Source organism: Macaca mulatta, chromosome 14, assembly GCF_049350105.2.
Source record: "Macaca mulatta isolate MMU2019108-1 chromosome 14, T2T-MMU8v2.0, whole genome shotgun sequence".
NCBI lineage: Eukaryota > Metazoa > Chordata > Mammalia > Primates > Cercopithecidae > Macaca > Macaca mulatta.
In genome coordinates, this window is record NC_133419.1 from 118,615,434 (window position 1) to 118,635,786 (window position 20,353).

At 42.2% G+C, this 20,353-nt stretch overlaps 1 long non-coding RNA gene across 1 annotated transcript in view; it reads right to left on the reverse strand.

Annotated features, from left to right (window-relative positions):
- Positions 1-2,674: 2,674 nt before the first annotated feature.
- LOC144334471 (uncharacterized) overlaps positions 2,675-20,353 on the reverse strand; it is a 40,427-nt gene continuing 22,748 nt past the window's right edge. Inside the window, exon 4 of the long non-coding RNA XR_013404320.1 lies at positions 2,675-2,799. This is a non-coding gene — a long non-coding RNA (uncharacterized LOC144334471). The remainder of the gene's footprint in view (positions 2,800-20,353) is intronic.

The following is a 20,353-nucleotide window of genomic DNA, read 5'->3' on the forward strand; positions in this document are numbered from 1 at the left end:
ATTCATTCATTTTAACAGCTTTATTGAGATAGAATTTACATACCATACCGTTCACCCATTTAAAGTATACAATTAGATGGTTTTTGGTATATTCAGAGTTGTGTAAGATTGATCATTACAATAAATTTTACAACATTTTCATCATTCCCAAAATAAATACTCTACTCTTTAGCACTCACTTCCCCAACTTCCCTCCCCCAGCTTTAGGCAACCATGAATCTACTTTCTGTGCCTATAGATGTGTCTATTCTGGTCATTTCCTGTAAGTGGAATCATGCACTGTGTGGTCTTCTGTGGCCAGCTCCTTTCATTTATCATCATGTTTTCAAGGTCCATCCACGCTGTGGCTTATGTTGGGACTTAGAAAACAACACCTCAAAATGAAGACCCCAGAAACAAAAGTTTTTCTCTGACCTGCTCCTGCCCTCCTGTTTCTTAGTCCCATTCTCCCCCAAGGTCAGCCGTGGAGACTGGAATCCCAGACTGGAATCCCTCTTTTCCAAGGCGGGTCATAGAAACCCAAACTTCTTTTCTCCAAAGCCAGCCATAAAACCTAAAAGTATCAATCTCTCTCCCCAGCTCCACACCACCAGTGTAAAAACTGGCCATAAAACATGACGTGGCCTACCTTGTCTGACTGTAGGTCATTAGACCCCCATACCCAGAAGGAAGGAACACATGCTCAAAGGGGCCAACAACAGTCTAGATGGACAGCCTTACTGGATTTCCATACTCAGTCTGTTAGCATTAGATCAGACCCTTTTTGTCCAATCATATTTCTCTACACGGCTGTCCATACTTTGTTGAACCTAAGCATAAAAATGGACATCTTCCCCTATATCTTTGGGTCTTCATTCTGAAGGCTCCTGTGTCACCTAAAACTATGATCAAATAAATTTATGTACCCTTTCTCCTATTAATCCGCCTCATGTGAGTGATTTTCAACAAAACTTCAGAGGGTGAAGCAGAAGTTTTCCCTTGGACTTGACACTTGTATCAGTACTTCATTTCTTTGTATTGTGAATAACTGTGGATAATACTCCGTTGTGTGGATATGCCACATTTTATTTATCCATTCATCAGGTGATGGCCATTTGAATTGTTTCCCCTTTTGGGCTATCATGAATAATGGTGCTATCAACATTGATGTGCAAGTTTTTGCATGAACATATATTTTCAGTTCTTTTGGGGATATTCCTAGGAGTGGAATTGCTGGGTCATATGGTAACTCTGTTAACCTTCTGGGGAAATTTTCCATAAATAATTTTGAGGGCCTCCTATATGCAAGGTCTGGGCTAGGTGCTGGGAGTTCCAAACAAATCTTGTGAAAAATTAGGAACAAATTCTGGTGAACAATACATGAGGATTCTAATAAGGAATCCACATTTTAGTAAGTGCTAAGGATTGCAGGAATGAGCCACCAAGCTGGATGAGCGTGATAAAGTCTACAAAAAAAGGCCAAATAGAATTTTGATTAGGATTGCAAAAACTCTGTGGATCAATATGGGGAGAAATAAACAATATTGAGTCTTATGATCCATGAACATAGTATATCTCTCTATTTTTTTAAGTCTTCTTTGATTTCTCTCAGAAACATTTTATAGTTTGCACTGTATAGCTCTTACATACATTCTGTTAAATTTATCCCTAAAGATGTCATGTTTGTTGATGTGACTATAAATGGTATTTTTTAAAGTATCTATTTCCAATTGTTCATTGCTAGAGATGCAATTGATTTTTGCATATTGACTTTGGACACTTTGGCCTTGCTAAAATTACTTATGAGATATTTTGTCAATTCCTTGAGTTTTTTTTTTTTTAATGCAGATGTTGTTTGTGAGTAGAACAGTTTTACCTGTCTCTTTACGATATATATACCTTTTATTTGTTTTTAGTACTTTGCTGTTCTAGTACAGTATTGAATTAAAATGTAATTATTTCTTGCTAGGGGTTTTAGTACAATGTTGAATACAATGACGAGAACAGGCATCTTTGCCTTGCTCCTAATTTTTGGGAGAAATCGTTCAGTCACCATTAAGAGATATGTTAGCTATAGATACAAATGTCCCTTATCAAGTTGAGGAAGTTCATGGTTTCCCAAGAGTTTTAAACCATAAATAGAAGTTAAAATATGTCAAATGCTTTCTCTGCACCTATTGAGATGATCATATTTTTTAGTATATTGATATGGTGAATTACATTGATGGCACTCCCTGATTTATGTTTTTAAAAGATAACTCTCAGAGGTAAACCAGAGAAAGGCAGGGAGAGTAATTTAGAGGTCCCTGTTATTATCTAGCTGAGAGATGATGGGGGCGTGGGCCAGGCTGGTAGCTGTGGATCTGTTTTAGAAGTAGAGCTGACTTGCTGCAAGATCACATGAGGGAAATGAAGTTAAGATGACTTCAAAAGGTTGTACTTAAATAACTGAGAGGATGAAAGCGCCATTTCTATCTCATGTAAAGGAAAAAGTCTGTTTTTGGTGGAGGCCGTGGAGCACTGTAGTTCTTGGAACTTTCTTCCACATACCAAGCCCCTTTGCCATCAGCACTGAGGAGATTTCAAGGCTGGATCCCAGAATATTAGGTAGACTAGGGTCCTCACATGGACTGTGCCAGTCCCTAACATTAGTGTGCAAAGGAGGGTCACCCTCTGACCCCCAAATAAAACCCACCTGGGAAGAGGCATACACTGGAAATGGTCTTCACGGAAAGAAGGATGAGAAAGGGACTTTCTGGAACAGCACCTGGCTCTTTCCCCAGAGATCTCTTTCAGCTTCTTTAGTGGGAGTCAGAGACCCTGGGGAAGGGGAAGACCAAGACAGAGATGAGACAGAGGAAATGACATCACCAAGTGATCCTGACCTTGTGATCACAGTCGAAGACAAGCAGCCTTAGAAGCTCAGGCAATAAGAGGTAGGGAGGAGAGAGCAGCAAAGGAGAGAATGAAGGAGAGAAAGAAGTATATTATGTCATCAATAGGAACAGCAATGGCAACTCCGGCCAGCCCTGGGAGCTTGGGGATAAATGAATTAATGGATGCACATATAACTAACTCATCCTAGATGAGAATCAGAGTGCCACAAAAAACTTTAGATTAACTAGAGCAATGGTTTTCATTCCTGACCTCATATCAAAACTATCAATGGGAAGTTTTACAAATCACTGACACCTGGGTGTCATACCAACCAAATCTCTGGTGGGGAAGCCTGAGTATTGGTATTTTTTAAAGAGATTCCTTGCCTATTCTAATTAGCAGCCAGGACCAAGAACCCTTGTTCTAGTCTAACTTCTTCAGCTTGCAGAAGAGGAAGCTGAGAAGCAGTGTTGGGCAGAGACTAGAGTTAAGATGACTGAGGTCCTGTTTTGTCCAGGGCTGAGGGAGTTTCCAGGATGCAGAACTTTCAATTCTAAAACCAGAACAGTCCCAGAATGTGGGACTTTTAGTGCTAAAACTGGGAAAGCCCTGGGCAAACCTGGATGCGTTGGCCATCCTGAAACTCTCATCTCCCTATTTTCTCATCTCCCTGAAATTGGGGAAAATCACTTTCCACTTGAAATGATAGAATAGGTGATTAGTGAATCCTGGACAGTCCATTGGGCCATTGGGTATCTTGCTATTTGATCAAATCCATAATGTGGTAGAGCTTGTGTTTCTAGCTGCCCCTCAGACCATGACAGCCCCCAAAACAAAATGCAAAGCAGTCAACTTCTAGGGGGACAGAAGTCAGTGTGGAAGCAGGGGGTCTCAGTTGAGAGGACATGCAGCTCTGCTTGGACATCTGTTTCCATACTGGTTTCCTGGTTTCCTTCCATACTGGTGCAGGAGGGGCTTGTTTCCTGGTTAAATCCTGCTGTGACACGCTTTCATGCCACCATGTGCCTATCCGTAGCACTAATCAGAGCCATCATTTTATATTTGTATGATAATTTGATTGCTGTCTATCAAGATTTTAAACTCAGTGAAGACAGGCCATATCTCTTTCTGCTCATTATGGCATCTAAGTATCTACCTAGCACAGTGGGTGACGTGTCGTAGGCACTAAACAAATGAATGAATACATGAACGAATAAATAATGAATATCATTACCTATTCTTGAGCCCAGGGAATGATATTGTCTTGTATCCTTCTATCACCAGGAGATTTCAAACCAGTAGGAGACGAGTGTGAAGTCTTTGTCTAGTGGGACCCACAGTGTTACAATAAATGTAATCCATGTTCATCTGCAATACGGAGGCACAAGAATAAAAATGAGGGTAGTGATGGCTTTGCTGGGAGGCCTCTCTGTGCCAGCTGCTGCCTGAGATATGGCTGCTTCCAAAAAGAGAGCTGCTGGCTACTCTCATGTCCAGTGTCTTGCACCTCCCTGCCTCAGTGACCTTTGACATCTTTAGTAATATCTGTGGCATTCAGACCTTGCCAGGCAGGGCCTCTGTCACATTCCTACTACCTCCTTGCAGATGGCCCACGGATTCATCATCATCAGATCTTCACTGAACACCCTAATGTCCCAGGTACTGTGCTAAATCCTGGGGAAGCAGGGCTGGGTGGGAGCTGGTGAGATAGTGGTGAATGCAATATGACCTGGCCTGTTTTACTGTTCAGCTAGTGGGGGAGATGAGATATGTGCTTAGAAAAAGCTTATGCCGAGTGCAGTGGCTCTCATCTGTAATCCCAGCACTCTGGGAGTGAGTTTGAGATAGAATTGTGGGCCGGGCTGAGCCAGGGTGTTCCCCATAGCATCATTCACACCCCTTTTCCATGCTCAGACACCAGTTTTTGGCCCTCACTCCCATCCTCCCACTACACTGTCCAAACTCAAGAGGGAGCAGGACAGGAGTCTCTTTGAGGAAATGCTTGCCGTGTCGCTCTAGAACAGGTGCACTGCCTTGTACCTTGCAGCAACTCATTAGAATGCTGATGAATGTAGAATGAGAGAAAGAATGAATGAGTCAAGAGACCACCCCCAATGGCACTCATCACCCTGAGAACAGCTCAGCTCTAATGGGGTGATGCAGTGCTCCTGGGTCTCACCCCACTGATCCCAGTGAGGAACATCCCACTGATGAAGTCATCTCCCCTGAGTCATTTCCTGGGAAGTGGCTTGGAGAACAGGCTCCCTTTTGGCTAGCTTGGCCTTCCAGGACTTGGCTTAGGGCGCCACCTGGTGGCAGACCTAGGAAAGGCTCTCCTGCTCACGCCACTCACTCCACCATGCTCGCCAGCCTGAGTACCCCAGGCTAGAACAACCGCAAACCAGGGCCCCAGCACGGCTAACTCAACCTTCTTCCAAGTCCTCCTCCCCCGTGACTATATTCCCACTGTGTGGCTTAGGCCCTGAGCATCCTCTTGAGGAAAAATGTCATCATATGTCAGCTTCTTAGATGTCCTTAAGGCATCCTGTTCTCAGGTTGATCCAGCCCATGTATGGGCGGAGCTGGGGGCACTCTCCAAAACTGAAGGATTCTGGAGAGGTCTTAAAGTTTCCCAGTTTTACCTCTATGTCTGCAACCTATTCATGCCGCTCCTTTTGTACACCATGTACCCTATTAGACAACACCCCAGCCTCCACACCCCAGAGTGAAGAGCACACTTTCCTGAACATCTAGTCAGAAGGCAGGGATCAAGTGGTCGGGGGGTGAGGGGGCGCATAGGGGGTGACGATGTTGAAATCATTTAAAGTTGAGCGTTAGACATCCCTGTTCAATCTGTGCAGGATATGAAGGTACAGGGATCAGGTCAACGTGATGCCTTTGCAGACCTAACCTTATAGTGGGAAGACTGGCTCCAAGGCAGCTGAGGTTAGTTCTGGATACAAGAGTACTTCGCTGTGCAGATAGACAAGAGCCCTGCTCTCAAGAAGCTTACATTCTAGTAAGGAATGGGAGACAGGCAACAGACAACTGAACAAGTAAGCAAACTGATGATTTCTGCAGTATTAAGTGTCATAAAGAAAACAAAATGACGGCCAGGCGTGGTGGCTCACACCTGTAATCCCGGCTGAGGTGAGCAGATCCTCTGAGGTCGGGAGTTCGAGACCAACCTGACCAACATGGAGAAACCCTGTCTCTACTAAAAATACAAAAATTAGCCAGATGTGGTGGCACATGCCTGTAATCCCAGCTACTCAGGAGGCTGAAGCAGGAGAATCGCTTGAACCCGGGAGGCAGAGTTTACAGTGAGCCGAGATCGTGGCACCACTCCAGCCTAGGCAACAAGAACGAAACCCCATCTCAAAAAAAAAAAGAAAAGAAAATTATATGAAATGATAGGAAGTGGCTGGTGGGGCTGGGTGTGGTGGCTTCCTGTAATCCGAGCACTTTAGGAGGTCAAGGCAGGTGGATCACTTGAGTTTAGGAGTTCGAGACCAACTTGCTAAAAATGGTAAAATCCTGTCTCTACAAAAAATACAAAAACTAGCCGGGCGTGGTGGAGTGTGCCTGTAGTCTCAGGTACTTGGGAGGCTGAGAGGAGAGGAGATTGAGGCTACAGTGAGCCGAGATCACACCACTGCACTCCAGCCTGGGCAACAGAGTCAGACACTCCCCCCACCCGCAAAAATAATTAATTAATTAATTAATTAAAAATATTTTTGGCCAGGCACAGTGGCTCACCTCTACCTAGAGACTGTCACAGTCAAGAGGAGCCTACGCAGACATGGCAACTAATTATGACACCCTGGATCAGATGCTGGAATAAAAAAAGGACATTAGGGCCAGGCGTGGTGGCTCATGCCTGTAATCCCAGCACTTTGGGAGGTCGAGGTGGGTGGATCACCTGAGGTCAGGAGTTCGAGAGCAGCCTGGACAACATGGCGAAAACCCTTCTCTAATAAAAATACAAATAATTTAGCTGGGTGTGATGGCGCACGCCTGTAGTCCCATCTATTCTGGAGGCTGAGGCAGGAAAATCTCTTGAACGTGGGAGGTGGAGGTTGCAGTGAGCTGAAGTCATGCCACTGCACTCCAGCCTGGGGGACACAGCAAGACTCTGTCTCAAAAAATATATATATTTTTTGTCTCAAAAATAAAATAATAAAATAAAAAGGAAGTGGCTGGTGGTAAAGAAGGGAGTCATCTCTAAAAATGAGGTCAGGGATGTATCTAAGAAGGTGATGTAAGATGACACCTGAATGGTGAGAAGGAGACAGAGAAAGAGGGAGGAGAAGACTGAACAGTGAGGAAGGAAGACAGGGAGAGAGGAGAAACGGCACTTCACCTTAGGGTGACGCCTCAACAAGAGACTCCCATGGCAAGGCACCTGACGTGATTCTCAAGCCAGGAAGATCAATGTGCGCATTCAATCATGTGTCCCATCAGGGCACAATGTCTTCTCTCCTCTGAGCCCTTCATTTTCACGAAATCGATCATAGTCATGGATGTTTTATGCAAGGGGATTTTTACTTTTTAATTTGGTTTCTGTCGTGGTTTTGGTGGAAATCAAGGAAAGAACTGAGATTGCTACCCATGGAGCAGAACAGAAAACACACATTTGAAAACAGAAGCCCAGAGGTAAAGGCAAGGTGGCTCACACATCCCCCTGGAAATTCCTCTTGAGCAGGGCTCCAGACCACACCAGGCCTGGGGCTTGAGATTCAAGCTTGTTTTATCTAAATCTTGAGGACCAGGGAGGCCTTGGCTGATTTTTAGGACATAATCCCCAATGTGTATTGAGCACTTACAAGCTCTTCCCTTTCAATATCTCATTTCATCTTTGCATCCAGAGACTGCTATTATTCCCACTTTATAGATGAGGAAACTAAGGCCAGGAGATATTAAGTAACTTGTTGAAGATGGCATAACTAATAAGTGGGAGAAGTAGGATTTAAAATCAGGTCTGAGTCCATCCCTGTGCCCTGAACCACACTCTACATTTGAAATACATGAACGAATTTTAAAATGAATGCTTCTTGGCCAGGCACAGTCCTGTAATCCCAGCACTTTGGGAGGCTGAGGCGGGTGGATCACGAGGTCAGGATTTCAAGACCAGGCTGGTCAAGATGGTGAAACCCCATCTCTACCAAAAATACAAAAATTAGCGGGGCGTGGTGGCATGCACTTGTAATCCCAGCTACTCGGGAGACTAAGGCAGAGAACTGCTTAAACCCGGGAGGTGGACGTTTCAGTGAGCCAAGATTGTGCCACTGCACTCCAGCTTAGGTGACAGAGCGAGACTCCGTCTCAAAAAAAAAAAAAAAAAAGAAAAAAAAAGAATGCTTCTTTTGCCCGCCTGCCCCAACATTCAGATAAAAGCACTTCCTCTCTTTTGAACTTCCATAGCAGTTGCTCTGGGTTGAAATTGGAAAGAACCTTTGAATCCATAGGGCAGCAGTTCTCAATCAGGGCACGCTGGCAATGTCTAGACATTTTTGGTTGTCACAACTAGTGGTGAGGAATGCTGCTGGCATCAAGTGGATCAAGGCCAGGGCACTGCTAACAACCCCAGAATGCACAAGACTGCCATCCACGAGAATTATCCAGACAAAAATGTCACAAATGCTGAGGCTGAGAAACCCTCCGGTAGAGGGTGTCTTCAAGGGAAGCAGCTGGCTGGCTGGAGTGATGTTATCTTGATCGTTTAACCTCAGCCTGGGGTTTGTTTCTCAGCTTGTCAAGCCCAGAACCTCGAGTTTGTGAATTCTCTGAGATGATAAGGTCCTGAAGAAATGATTCACATCAAACCAAAAGGCATAAGAAACTGATTTTTAATTGTTCAGAAAAACAGAGTTATCCCCTTCCGACCCAAAACAAGCAAGAATTTTCCCATTATTGACCCCTCCCCTGCCCCTGCCAACACATACACACAAACACCCACTGGAATCCATCCAGGGAACTGGGCAGTAAACCCTGGGTGGTCACCTGCAGCTCAGCACCACTTTTGACTCCACCTGTCCAGGGCTATTGTGGTGGCACCTGGGGAACAGGTAAACAGAAGCAACCTTTCTAGAAAGATCCAGACCTGGAGATAGTCCGAGATTTGCAGAGACAAAGCCAAAGGGACAGAACCCAGGACAAACAAAGGTCAGTGAATTATCCAAAGTGACATGCATGCATTTACCACAAGAAATCTGATGGCCACAGAGTCCAGAATGTTCTTGTCAGCAGAGCAATAAATTCTGTCCCCAGAGAGATGCTCACTTCAGGCTACAGACAGACTCAGCCACCGAAGCAAACCCTCAGGAAGCCAGTTGCTCATGCAGTGTGCAACAAACCCTCACAACAGAGGTGCCTGAACTTCGTAGGCTCTTCAGCCTTCCAGAGGACCTTCCTCATCCCAGGATTGACCACACCAGACCCTTCTAGAAGGATTCTCGTGCTGAATGCACTCGACCTTCAAGCTCTGCCTCTCAGTCCTAGGGAGACCTGTACCGTGCACTAGAAGCCCTCCCGATCACGGAAGCTTTCTTCCTCTTGTTGGCACATAGACCAAGTTGTGGTTGAGTCTTTCTGCAGCCTGAAGTCAGCTGGTCTCTAGATTTGTTCTGGGATGAATTGACTTTCTAGTTTAGCTCTCTTGTGTCCCTTGTTTCTCAGTACTACTAGTTCAGGGGGCGCCTGTCTGCTTCACTCTGGCCCTGTGCTAGATCACCGGTCACTTTCTACACTGTGTTAGTGTCACCTGAGCATGTATGTCACCCTCCCCACTAAGTCTAGGGTTGGCAAGGCAGCTCAGGCAAAGTCGGAATTGCATCCCAGCTGTACCGAATACTGGCTGTGTAACCCTGGGCAATGGATTTCATCTCTCCAAGCCTCAGTTGCCTCATCTATAAACCAGGACTCCTGACTGCAGCTGGAAGGGGTCAGTGTGAGGATCAGATCAGGATAGACACACGCAATGCCTCACACCGTGCCTGGTGGGTGGTGAGCACTCAGTGTGTGTGGGCTCACGCCCTGCACAGAGCCTGGGAGCAGGAGCTGGCACCTCACACCACACTTCCCACACAGCGGGTGCCTTGCGTGTCTGACTCAGGGGATCGGTGCAAACTCCTTGTTCGTGACTTGTTTCCAGCACGTATGCTTGTCTGACCAGTGCAGTCTCAAGACTTTAGTAGGACAGAAAGAAGACCAGTGTGGCGAGGTGGGGGTCACAGGCTTGATGCCAACCCTGCCTCCACCCCTTGCGGCTGTGGGACCCTCGCAGGTTACTTAACTACTCAGTGTCCTCAACGAAAAGCGAGGCAGAGGGCAATCCTTCCCTTCTAGGCCAACACTGCCCATTAGAAACGGAACACAAGCCACAAACACAAGACTCTTTTGTGATTTTTTTAAATGTAGTACCCACATGTCACAGAAATTTTTTTAATGAAATTGGCCTTAGTCATATCTTTTATCTAACCCAGGATACCCAAAATATTGTCATTTTGATATGTAATCAATTAAAGAATGAATGGGATATGTGTATCACACATATATATATGTGTGTGTATACACACACACACACACACACACACACATATATATATATGAACTCTTTGAAATTCAGTGTGTATTTTTTTTTCTTTTTTGGGACGGAGTCTCATTCAGTCACCCAGGCTGGAGGGCAGTGGCACAATCTCTGCTGACTGCAAGCTCCACCTCCCGGGTTCATGCCATTCTCCTGCCTCAGCCTCCTGAGTAGCTGGGACTACAGGGACACATCTCAGGTCGCACTAGGCAGCTTTCAGGTGCCCAGCAGCCACATGGGGAGTAGCTACCGCTCAGGACCATAGCTCCAAATGAGCGCATGGAGGTAAATTAGCTGATCCCAAGTAGGTACATGGCAAATGTTGGCATTATTACCTCCTCACTTCAAACGGACAGTGCGCAGGTGACTGAGTAGTTACATAACAAGGTTTTCTTTTTATTCATGTTTTCACATTATACACATGGTATGTAGTAGTGTATAGTGCAAACCCTCAGGAAACCAGTTGCTCACGCAGTGTACAACAAACCCTCACAACAGAGGTGCGTGAACTTCGTAGTGTTTCATCTGTTTACTTTTCCTTCATGCTCCTTCCTTCGGAGATGAAACAAAAACAAAACACAAATAAGACTCAGAGAAGAATTATACAGACAGTAAAAGTGGTTGTATGGTACATACATTTGTCAGGACTCACCAAATTATACATTTAGAATCTGTGGATTTTACTATATGTAATTATGTCACAATTTTTAAAATTACTATGGTATAGAATGTGGTCAAAAGCCTGTATTTTGAACTCAAACGGATCTGGGTTGGAAATACCAGCTCCACCAATTCCTAAACAAGTTGTTTAACCTGTCTAAGCCCCAACTTTCTGCCTGTAAAGTAAGGATAATGATAGTATCTAAGCACACAGTAGCTAGTATGATAGTAGCTAAGCACACAGGCTCTCATCCAAACTGTCCAATCCTACCTCTGCCACTTACTAGCTATGTAGCCGGGGCAAATGGCTTAACATCTCTGTGCCTCAGTGTACTGATCTGTAAGAAGGAGTTAAAATAGTGTGGTTGTGAGGATGAAATGAGTTAATTCATAGAAAGTGCTTAGAACAGCTTCTGACACATGGAGAGTGCACAATAAATGTTAGGTATTATTGTTTCAAGTTTGTTGAAGAAAATCTGAAAATATAGAAAAGTTAGAAGAAACATCAATTGTTTAACCTCAGAGTCTTTTCTACCCAAAACAACCACAGCTGACATTTTTCTCTAGTGGTTTTTTTGATAAAACATGAGGCCCCACCTACTTCCTCTCTTGAAAAGTTATTAAGTGTCTCTCCCTCCCTCCTTTACTTCCCACCCCACCCTGCTTTTCTGCCCTTGCAATCTCTGGCCCCAGGACATGACCCAGAAGCCAGGTGTAGATGAAAAAATATTTCTATGAGCATGAAGGAAAAGTAAACAGATGAACTTGGTGCTTTGAACCTGGCACCACTTCTCTGGTCTGTTTTCCAGTGACAATGTCATTGGTAATTAGCATATGACATCTTGCTTCCAACAAATGTCAACTGAGATGGGACTGTTGATTTGGTGATATCACAGCACAGAGAAGCTCTAAATGTCAAAGATGCGACACATTACATGTGATAGGCCCAGGGCCCTCTCTCAGTCATGCTGGGCAGTCCTCGTATGCCTTGGCGACCCAAATATGAGCAGGGAACACCTGTCCCTGATTATAAGCGCTTCCACTGGGCCTTCAGCTCTGATGAGGGACCCTTTCTTCTAAGGCAACGGTTCTCAAACTTGAGTGTGTGTTCATGAGAGTCACTTGGTGAAATTGTTAAAATGCAGATTCTGAGTTCAATGCTTAGAAAATATCATTTAATAGCTCTAGGGATGCTCAAGAATGTGCATTTTTCATACATGGGATTCTGATGCAGGTGGTCTCAGGCCCATTCTCTGAGAAGCCCTAGAATGTAAAGGCTGTAATTCTCTTTGTACCTCGCTGGTTTCTACAAACACAAAGACTAAGATAGAGATAGCAATAGCACCAGATCAAAAAGGGGGAGAGTCTTGTCTCCCCTCCCTGGATGTCTGGACCCACAGTCCTTGCCTTGGAAACTCAGTGTCTGCTTCAACTTTAGCACGGACAGCCCCAGCCACTGGTTTTGAAAATGGTTTGACTTTCATGTCACATGACACTATGGTATTAAGTATTCCAATGATTGGAAAGAAATATTGTATCTGGAGTCAAATCCTGACTTTGTAGTTTATTAGCAGCGTGGCTTCAGGCAAATTTCTTCCCTCTTTGAGTCTTAATTTACTCATCTGTGAAAATGGAGATAATGAAGCCAACCTCTTGTGATTGTTATGGCTATCAAATAAGATACTGTATGTGAACAAACTTAGAGCAGTGCCTTCTGCAGAGTAGATAGGAGATACTCATTTTATTTATTCAACAACTATTGATTATGTGCCAGGCTGTGCGAGCTTTTAAGATGCAAAGATGAATGGGAGGCACTGCTGGTCTGTAAGGCGTCCCCGTGTGCTGGAGGAGGCATCCGATGTCTCCATTACGAGAGAGAAGGAAAGCCAAGCAGTCAGGGTTGGCTTCCCAGAAACACGACTCTCTTTTCCCCATACAAGTGTTTACCTTTTAGTTGCCAAATTGTGGAAAGGTTCGGGAGCGATGCTCAGGGCAGCCTGGAGTGGAGGACAGATTGGGTGCTGCACGGATGGTTCTGCTCTTATTTACTAAGCTGAAAATCCAAGTAATGGCCCAGCACTGTGGCTCATGCCTGTGATCCCAATACTTTGGGAGGCTGAGGTGGTTGGATCACTTGAGGTCAGGAGTTCAAGACCAGCCTAGCCAATATGGCAAAACCCCATCTCTACTAAAAATACAAAAATTAGCCGGGCATCGTGGCATGGGCCTCCAGCTTCTCAGGAGGCTGAGGCACAAAAATTGCTTGAACTTGGGAGGTGGAGGTTGCAGTGAGCTGAGATAGCGCCACTGCACTCCAGCCTGGGTAATGGAGTGAGACTCTATCAAAACGAAAACAAAAACAAAACACAAATAAGACTCAGAGAAGAACTATACAGACAGTAAAAGTGGTTGTGTGGTACATACATTTGTCAGGACTCACCAAAATACACATTTAGAATCTGTGGATTTTACTGTATATAATTATGTCACAATTTTTAAAAATTACTGTGGTATAGAATGTGGTCCAAAGCCTGTATTTTGAACTCAAACGGATCTGGGTTGGAAACACCAGCTCTACCAATTCCTAAACAAGTTGTTTAACCTGTCTAAGCCCCAACTTTCTGCCTGTAAAGTAAGGATAATGATAGTATCTACTTCATATTATAGTTGTGAGGATTAAGTAAGATAATTAATAAAAAATACATTAATACAATGTTCAACTTTTAGTTTTCAATAAATATGAGCCACCCTTTGATAATCTAGAAAAATACAATGATAGAATATGAAATATAAAAGGCAAATACAAAATCATACTTCTGGCATGAATAAAACTATATTTTTAAAAGACTGCTTAATCTATGTCTAAAACAAAGACAAGAAGAAAATACATCAACATACTAGCAGCAGAGTATGTCTATAATTTCAGCTACTTGGGAGGATGAGGCAGGAGGATCACTTGAGCTCAGGAGTTCAAGTCCAGCCTGGGCAACATAGAGAGACCCTATCTCAAAAAACAACAAACAAAAACTAGCAGCAGTGGTTATGTCACAGGACTATGAATGATTTATTTTTCCTTCTTTGTAAATTCTCTGCACTTCCAAATTTTCTTTAATAAAGTGCACCCCTTTTAAATGAAGAAAAGCATATTTTCTTTTAAATAAGAAACCATTGCAAAATCCCATTGTTTAGAAGATGGGAGTGCTTCCAAATGCTAGGGTTTGTTAGTGTTGCCTGTCCCTAGAGTACTTAAAAGGGGATGAATCTTCAAAGTGGGAGAGTTAAGGAGCCAGCTGTAGGGAACCAGAGCATGCAAAATCCAAGGAATGGGGCACAGACAAAGCTGCCACTGAACACAAGAGAATTCCAAACAATTGATGAGCGACTGAGCACAATTTGTACAAAGCTTAACAGACTCCAAGCGGGAAAAATGCAAAGAGAACCACACCTAGGCACATCATAGTAAAACTGCTGAAGATAAAGTCAAATATAAAATCTTAAAAAAAAAAAAAAAAAAAAACAGAAAGAAAAAAATAATCTTAAAAGGAACAAAAATAAGATGACTAACTTTTTGCTATGGGTTGAACTGTGTATCTCCCACCCCCTGCCAAATTCATATGTTGAAATCCTAACTCCCGTACCTCTGCATGTGGCTGTATTTGGAGACTGTGTCTTGTCAGAGATAATTAAGTTACAATGAGGTCATTAAAGTGGGGCCATAATTCAGTATGACTGGTGTCCTTATAAGAAGAGGAGATTTGGACACAAACTTGCACAGAGGGAAGACCATGTGAAGATGGAGGGAGAAGATGGTCATCTACAGCCAAAGAGAGAGGTCTCAGAAGAAACCAACCCTGCCAACACCTTGATCTTGGACTTAGAACTACAAGAAAATAAATTTCTGTTGTTTAAGCCAAAGGCCCAAAACTGTCCCTCTAGATAGGCCCAAGTGGCACTTTTGTTACAAAAGCCCTAGAAACTTAATATACGTTTTAACAGAAACAATAGGAGCCAGCAGACAGTGGAATGATATCTTTAAAGTGCTGACAGACATATGTAACAGATCCACAGCCAATATCATACTGAATGGAAAACAAGTGAAAGCCTTTCTTCTAAGAGCTGGAACATGACAAGGATGCCCACTTTTACCACGTTATTTAACATAGTACTGGAAGTCCTAGGTAGAGCAATCAGACAAGACAAAGAAATAAAGGGCATCCAAATCGGAAAGAATGAAGTCAAATTATCCTTGTTTTCAGATGATGTGATCTTATATTTGGAAAAACCTAAAGACTCCACCAGAACTATTAGAATGGATAAATAAATAAATTCAGCAAAGTTGCAGGATACAAAATCAACATACAAAAATCAGTAGCATTTCTATATGCCAAAGGTAAGCAACTTGAAAAAGAAACCAAGAAAGTAATCCCATTTACAATAGCTACAAATAAAATAAAATACTTAAGAATTAACTTAAAGAAGTGAAAGTTCTCTATAATGAAAACTATAAAATATTGATGCAAAAAATTGAAGAGGACACCAAAAAAAAAAAAAAAAAGAAAGAAAAAGAAAGGAGTGGGGGAAAAGATAGTCCATGTTCATGGATTGGAAACATCAGTATTGTTAAAATGTCCATACTATCCAAAGCAATCTACAGATTAAATGAAATCTCTGCTAAAATACCAGTGATATTCTTCACAGAAATTGAAAAAACAATCCTAAAATTTATATGGAACCACAAAAGACCTAGAATAGCCAAAGCTATCCTGCACAAACAGAATAAAACTGGAGGAATCACATTACCAGACTTCAAGTTATACTATAGAGCTATAATAACCAAAACAGCATGGTACTGGCATAAAAGCAGAGACATAAACCAATGGAACAGAATAGAGAAGACAGAAAAAAGAATCAATACATATACAGAGAACTCATTTTCAAAAAAGGTGTCAAGAATGTATGTATTAGCCAGGGTTCTCTAGAGGAATAGAACTAATAGGATAGATGTATATATGAAGAGGAGTTGATTAAGGAGCATAGACACACACGATCACAAGGTGAAGTCCCACAATAGGCCGTCTGCAAGCTGAGGAGCAAGAAAGCCAGTCTGAGTCCCAAAACATCAAAAGTAGGGAAGCCAACAGTGCAGTCCAGTCTGTGGCCAAAGGCCCAAGAGCCCCTGGGAAATCAATGGTGTAAGTTCAAGAGTCCAAAATCTGAAGAACCTGAAGTCTGATGCTTGATAGCAGGAAGCATACAGCAAGGGAGACTGGAAGACTCAGCAAGTCTGCTCTTCCATCTTCTCCTGCCTGCTTTATTCCAGCCACACTGACAGCTGATTAGATGGTACCCACCCAGACTGAGGGTGGGTCTGCCTCTCCCAGTCCACTAACTCATATGTTAACCTCCTTTGGCAACATGCTCACAGACACACCTAGGAACAATACTTCATATCCTTCAATCCAATGAAGTGAATACTCAGTATTAACCATCACAATATACATTGGGGAATGGACAATCTCTTCAATAAATTGTGCTGGAAAAACTGGATATTCATATGCGGAAGAATGAAACTAGATGCCTATCTCTTGCCATACACAAACATCAAATCAAAATGGATTAAAGACTTAAATCTAAGATCTCAAACTATGAAACTACTACAAGAAAACATTGGGGAAATTCTCCAGGACATTTGAGTAGGCAAAGGTATCTTGAGTAATACCCCACAAGCACAGACAACCAAAGTAAAATTGGATCAAATCAAGTTAGAAAGCTTCTGCACAGTAAGGAAAACAATCAACAAAGTGAAGTGACAATGAATAGCATGGAAGAAAATGTTTGCAAAGTACCCATCTGACAATGGATTAATAACCAGAATACATCAGGAGCTCAAACAACTCTATAGAAAAAAATCTAATAATCCAATTTTAAAATAGGCAAAAGTTGTGAATAGACATTTTTCAAAAGAAGACATACAAATGGAAAACAGGTGTATGAAAAGGTGCTCAACATCATTGTTCATCGGAGAAATGTAAATCAGAACTACAGTGGGATATCATCTCACTCCAGATAAAATGACCGTTATCCAAAAGACAGGCAATAACAAATACTGGCAAGGATGTGGAGAAAGGGAATCTTTGAGCACTGTTGGTGTTGGACAACTGTTGGAGAACAGTTTAGCGGTTCCTCAAAAAACTAAAAATAGAGTTGCCATGCAATTCAGCAATCTCACTGCTGGGTATATACCCAACCGAAGGGAAATCAGTATTTCAAAGAGATATCTGCAGTCCCATGTTTACTGTAGCACTATTCACAATAGTCAAGATTTGGAGGCAACTTAAGTGTTCATCAACAGATGAATGGATAAAGAAAATATGGTGCATATACATAATGGGGTCCTACTCAGCCATAAAAAAGAATGTGATCCTATTATCTACAACATAGATAGAACTAGAGGTCATTAAGTGAAATACACCATGCACAAAAAAGACAAACTTTGCATGTTCTCACTTACTTGTGGGAGCCAAAAATTAAAACAATTGAACTCATGAAGACAGAGTAGAAGGATGCTTACCAGAGACTGGGAAAGGTAGTGGGGGAGGAGTTGGGAAGGAGCGCAGATGGTTAATGGATACAAAAAAATAGTTAGAAAGAATGAATAAGGCCTAGTATTTGCTATCACAACAAGGTGACTATAGTCAATAATAATTTAACTGTACGTTTTAAAATAACAGCATATGATTGGATTTTTTGTAACACAAAGGATAAATGCTTGAGGTGATGAGTACATCATTTACCCTGATGTGATTATTACACATTGCATGCTATATCAAAATATCTCAGGTACCCCATAAATATATGCACCTATTATGTACCCATAAAAATAAAAATTAAAAAAATAAAGTGCTGATGGAAAATAACTTCCAACTTAGAAGTCTATAATCAGCAAAAATATATTTCAAAAATGAAAGTAAGGACTTCCCCTTCTGGCCAAGATGAAGTTACAGGACCTGCATTTATCTTCCCACCAGAAACATGCCCTACCCAAATGGATAAAACGTATGAAACAATAGTTTTTGAGACTTTGAACATCAGGCAAAAAATGTCTGGGACCCTGGGAGACAGAAAACAAGTAAGTAGAGCCATATGATTGCCCCCAGCAAATTGCCTTGAGAGAATTTCCAGGCCGCAGCATGGGTAGGGGTAGAGGTCGGGAGGGGAACTCAACTCCTATGTGGGTGGGGTTCATAGGACAGAATGCCAGAGGAGAGAGCTGAACACAAAGGGAATTTTGGCAATCTAAAGAGGGTTTCCTTCAAGTGTTCAGCAGAATACTGATTATTATACCCATCAGAAAAAACTATCTAAGGCCAGGCAAAGAAGCTTCTGAAAGAATGAGAGAGAACAGTATCTGGTATGCACACAGAATTGGGAATAGTGCCTGTTCCACTATACAGATGAGAGAAACATAATTCACAGGGAATTAGGTGGAGTATTCAGGATGACCTTGCCTCAGTAGGGGCAAGTAACCAGCCCTAGGCTAAACAGTACTTCAAATTTACCTAACAAATCACAAAAGCAAGACACAAAGGATCAAACTGTTTCCAAGACACTTTAACTGCATCCCAAAACATAGCTCAAGAATAATTATAGGAATACCACAATATCAAGCACCCACCAAGGTAAAATTTACAGCATTTAACATATAACCAGAGATTACCAGGCATACAAAGAAAGAGGAAAACAAGAGTCATAATGACAAAATAATCAGTTAATTGAAACCAACCCAGAACTGACACAGATATTAGAATTAGCAGAGAAGGATGTTAAAACAGCTATTATAACTGTATTTCATATGTTCAAAAAGCTAAGTAGAGACATGGAAGAATATTTTTAAAGACGTAATTCTAATTTACAGATGAAAACTACAATGCCAGAAATGAAAAATAGACCAGATGGGATTAAGCGCAGAGTAGACATTGCAGAAGAAAAGTTAAGTGGCCGGGTGCGGTGGCTCAAGCCTGTAATCCCAGCACTTTGGGAGGCCGAGACGGGCGGATCACGAGGTCAAGAGATTGAGACCATCCTGACTAACACGGTGAAACCCCATCTCTACTAAAAAATACAAAAAAACTAGCCGGGCGAGGTGGCGGGCGCCTATAGTCCCAGCTACTCGGGAGGCTGAGGCAGGAGAACGGAGTAAACCAGGGAGGCGGAGCTTGCAGTGAGCTGAGATCCGGCCACTGCACTCCAGCCTGGGCGACAGAGCAAGACTCTGTCTCAAAAAAAAAAAGAAAGAAAAGTTAAGTGAACTTGAAATCTTAGCAATAGAAACTGCTCATAGTTCAGAAAGTGAAACACAGGGGAAAAAATCATCAAAAATGAAAAGGAAAAAGAAAACAGCATCAGTGAGCTGTGAGTCAACTTCAAGCAGCCTATTGGGTTTCCTAAAAGCAAATGAGAGGGGAAACAGAAAAATATGAAAGGATAAGAGCCAAAAAGTTTTCAAATTTAATGAAAACTGTAAACCCACAGGTCCAAGAAACCAACCAACCAAACAAACAAACAAGCAAACAATAAAACAAAACCCAAAGCACAAAAATATGCAGAAAACTATAGTGAGGCAGATTATAATCAATTTGCTAAAAACTAATGTTAAAGAGAAAATCTTAAAAGCAGCTAGAGAAAGACATGTTACATACAGAGGAAGAATTAAGATAAGGATTTCTGATTAGAAACGATGGAAACAAGAAGACTGGAACAACATCTTTAAAGCACTTGAAAGAGAAAACACATACCCATCAAAAACATCTCTCAAAAATAAAGACATCTTCAGACCTACAAAAGCTGAGAGAATTTCCACCAGCAGAACCACACCATAAGAAATGTAAAAGGAAATTCTTCAGGCAGAAGGAAAAGAATACCGGATGGAAACCTGGGTTGACACAAATAAAGAAAGAATACTGGAAATGGTAGTGACTACATTAGTAAATATATGAATTTTTAAAAACTAAATATCTTTCAAAGATAAAGGACTGTTAAACTAAAAACAGTTATAACATATTGTGAGGTTTAGAATATTTGTAATAGCAAAATGCATGATAAAAACAGCACAAAGGCTAAAAAGGATAAAAATGAAAGTATGCTATTGTAGAGTTCTTTTACTAGGCATAAAGTAGCATAATATCAGTTGAAGTAAACTGTGATAACTTAAAGATGTATACCATAAACCCAAAAGGAACCACTAAAAAA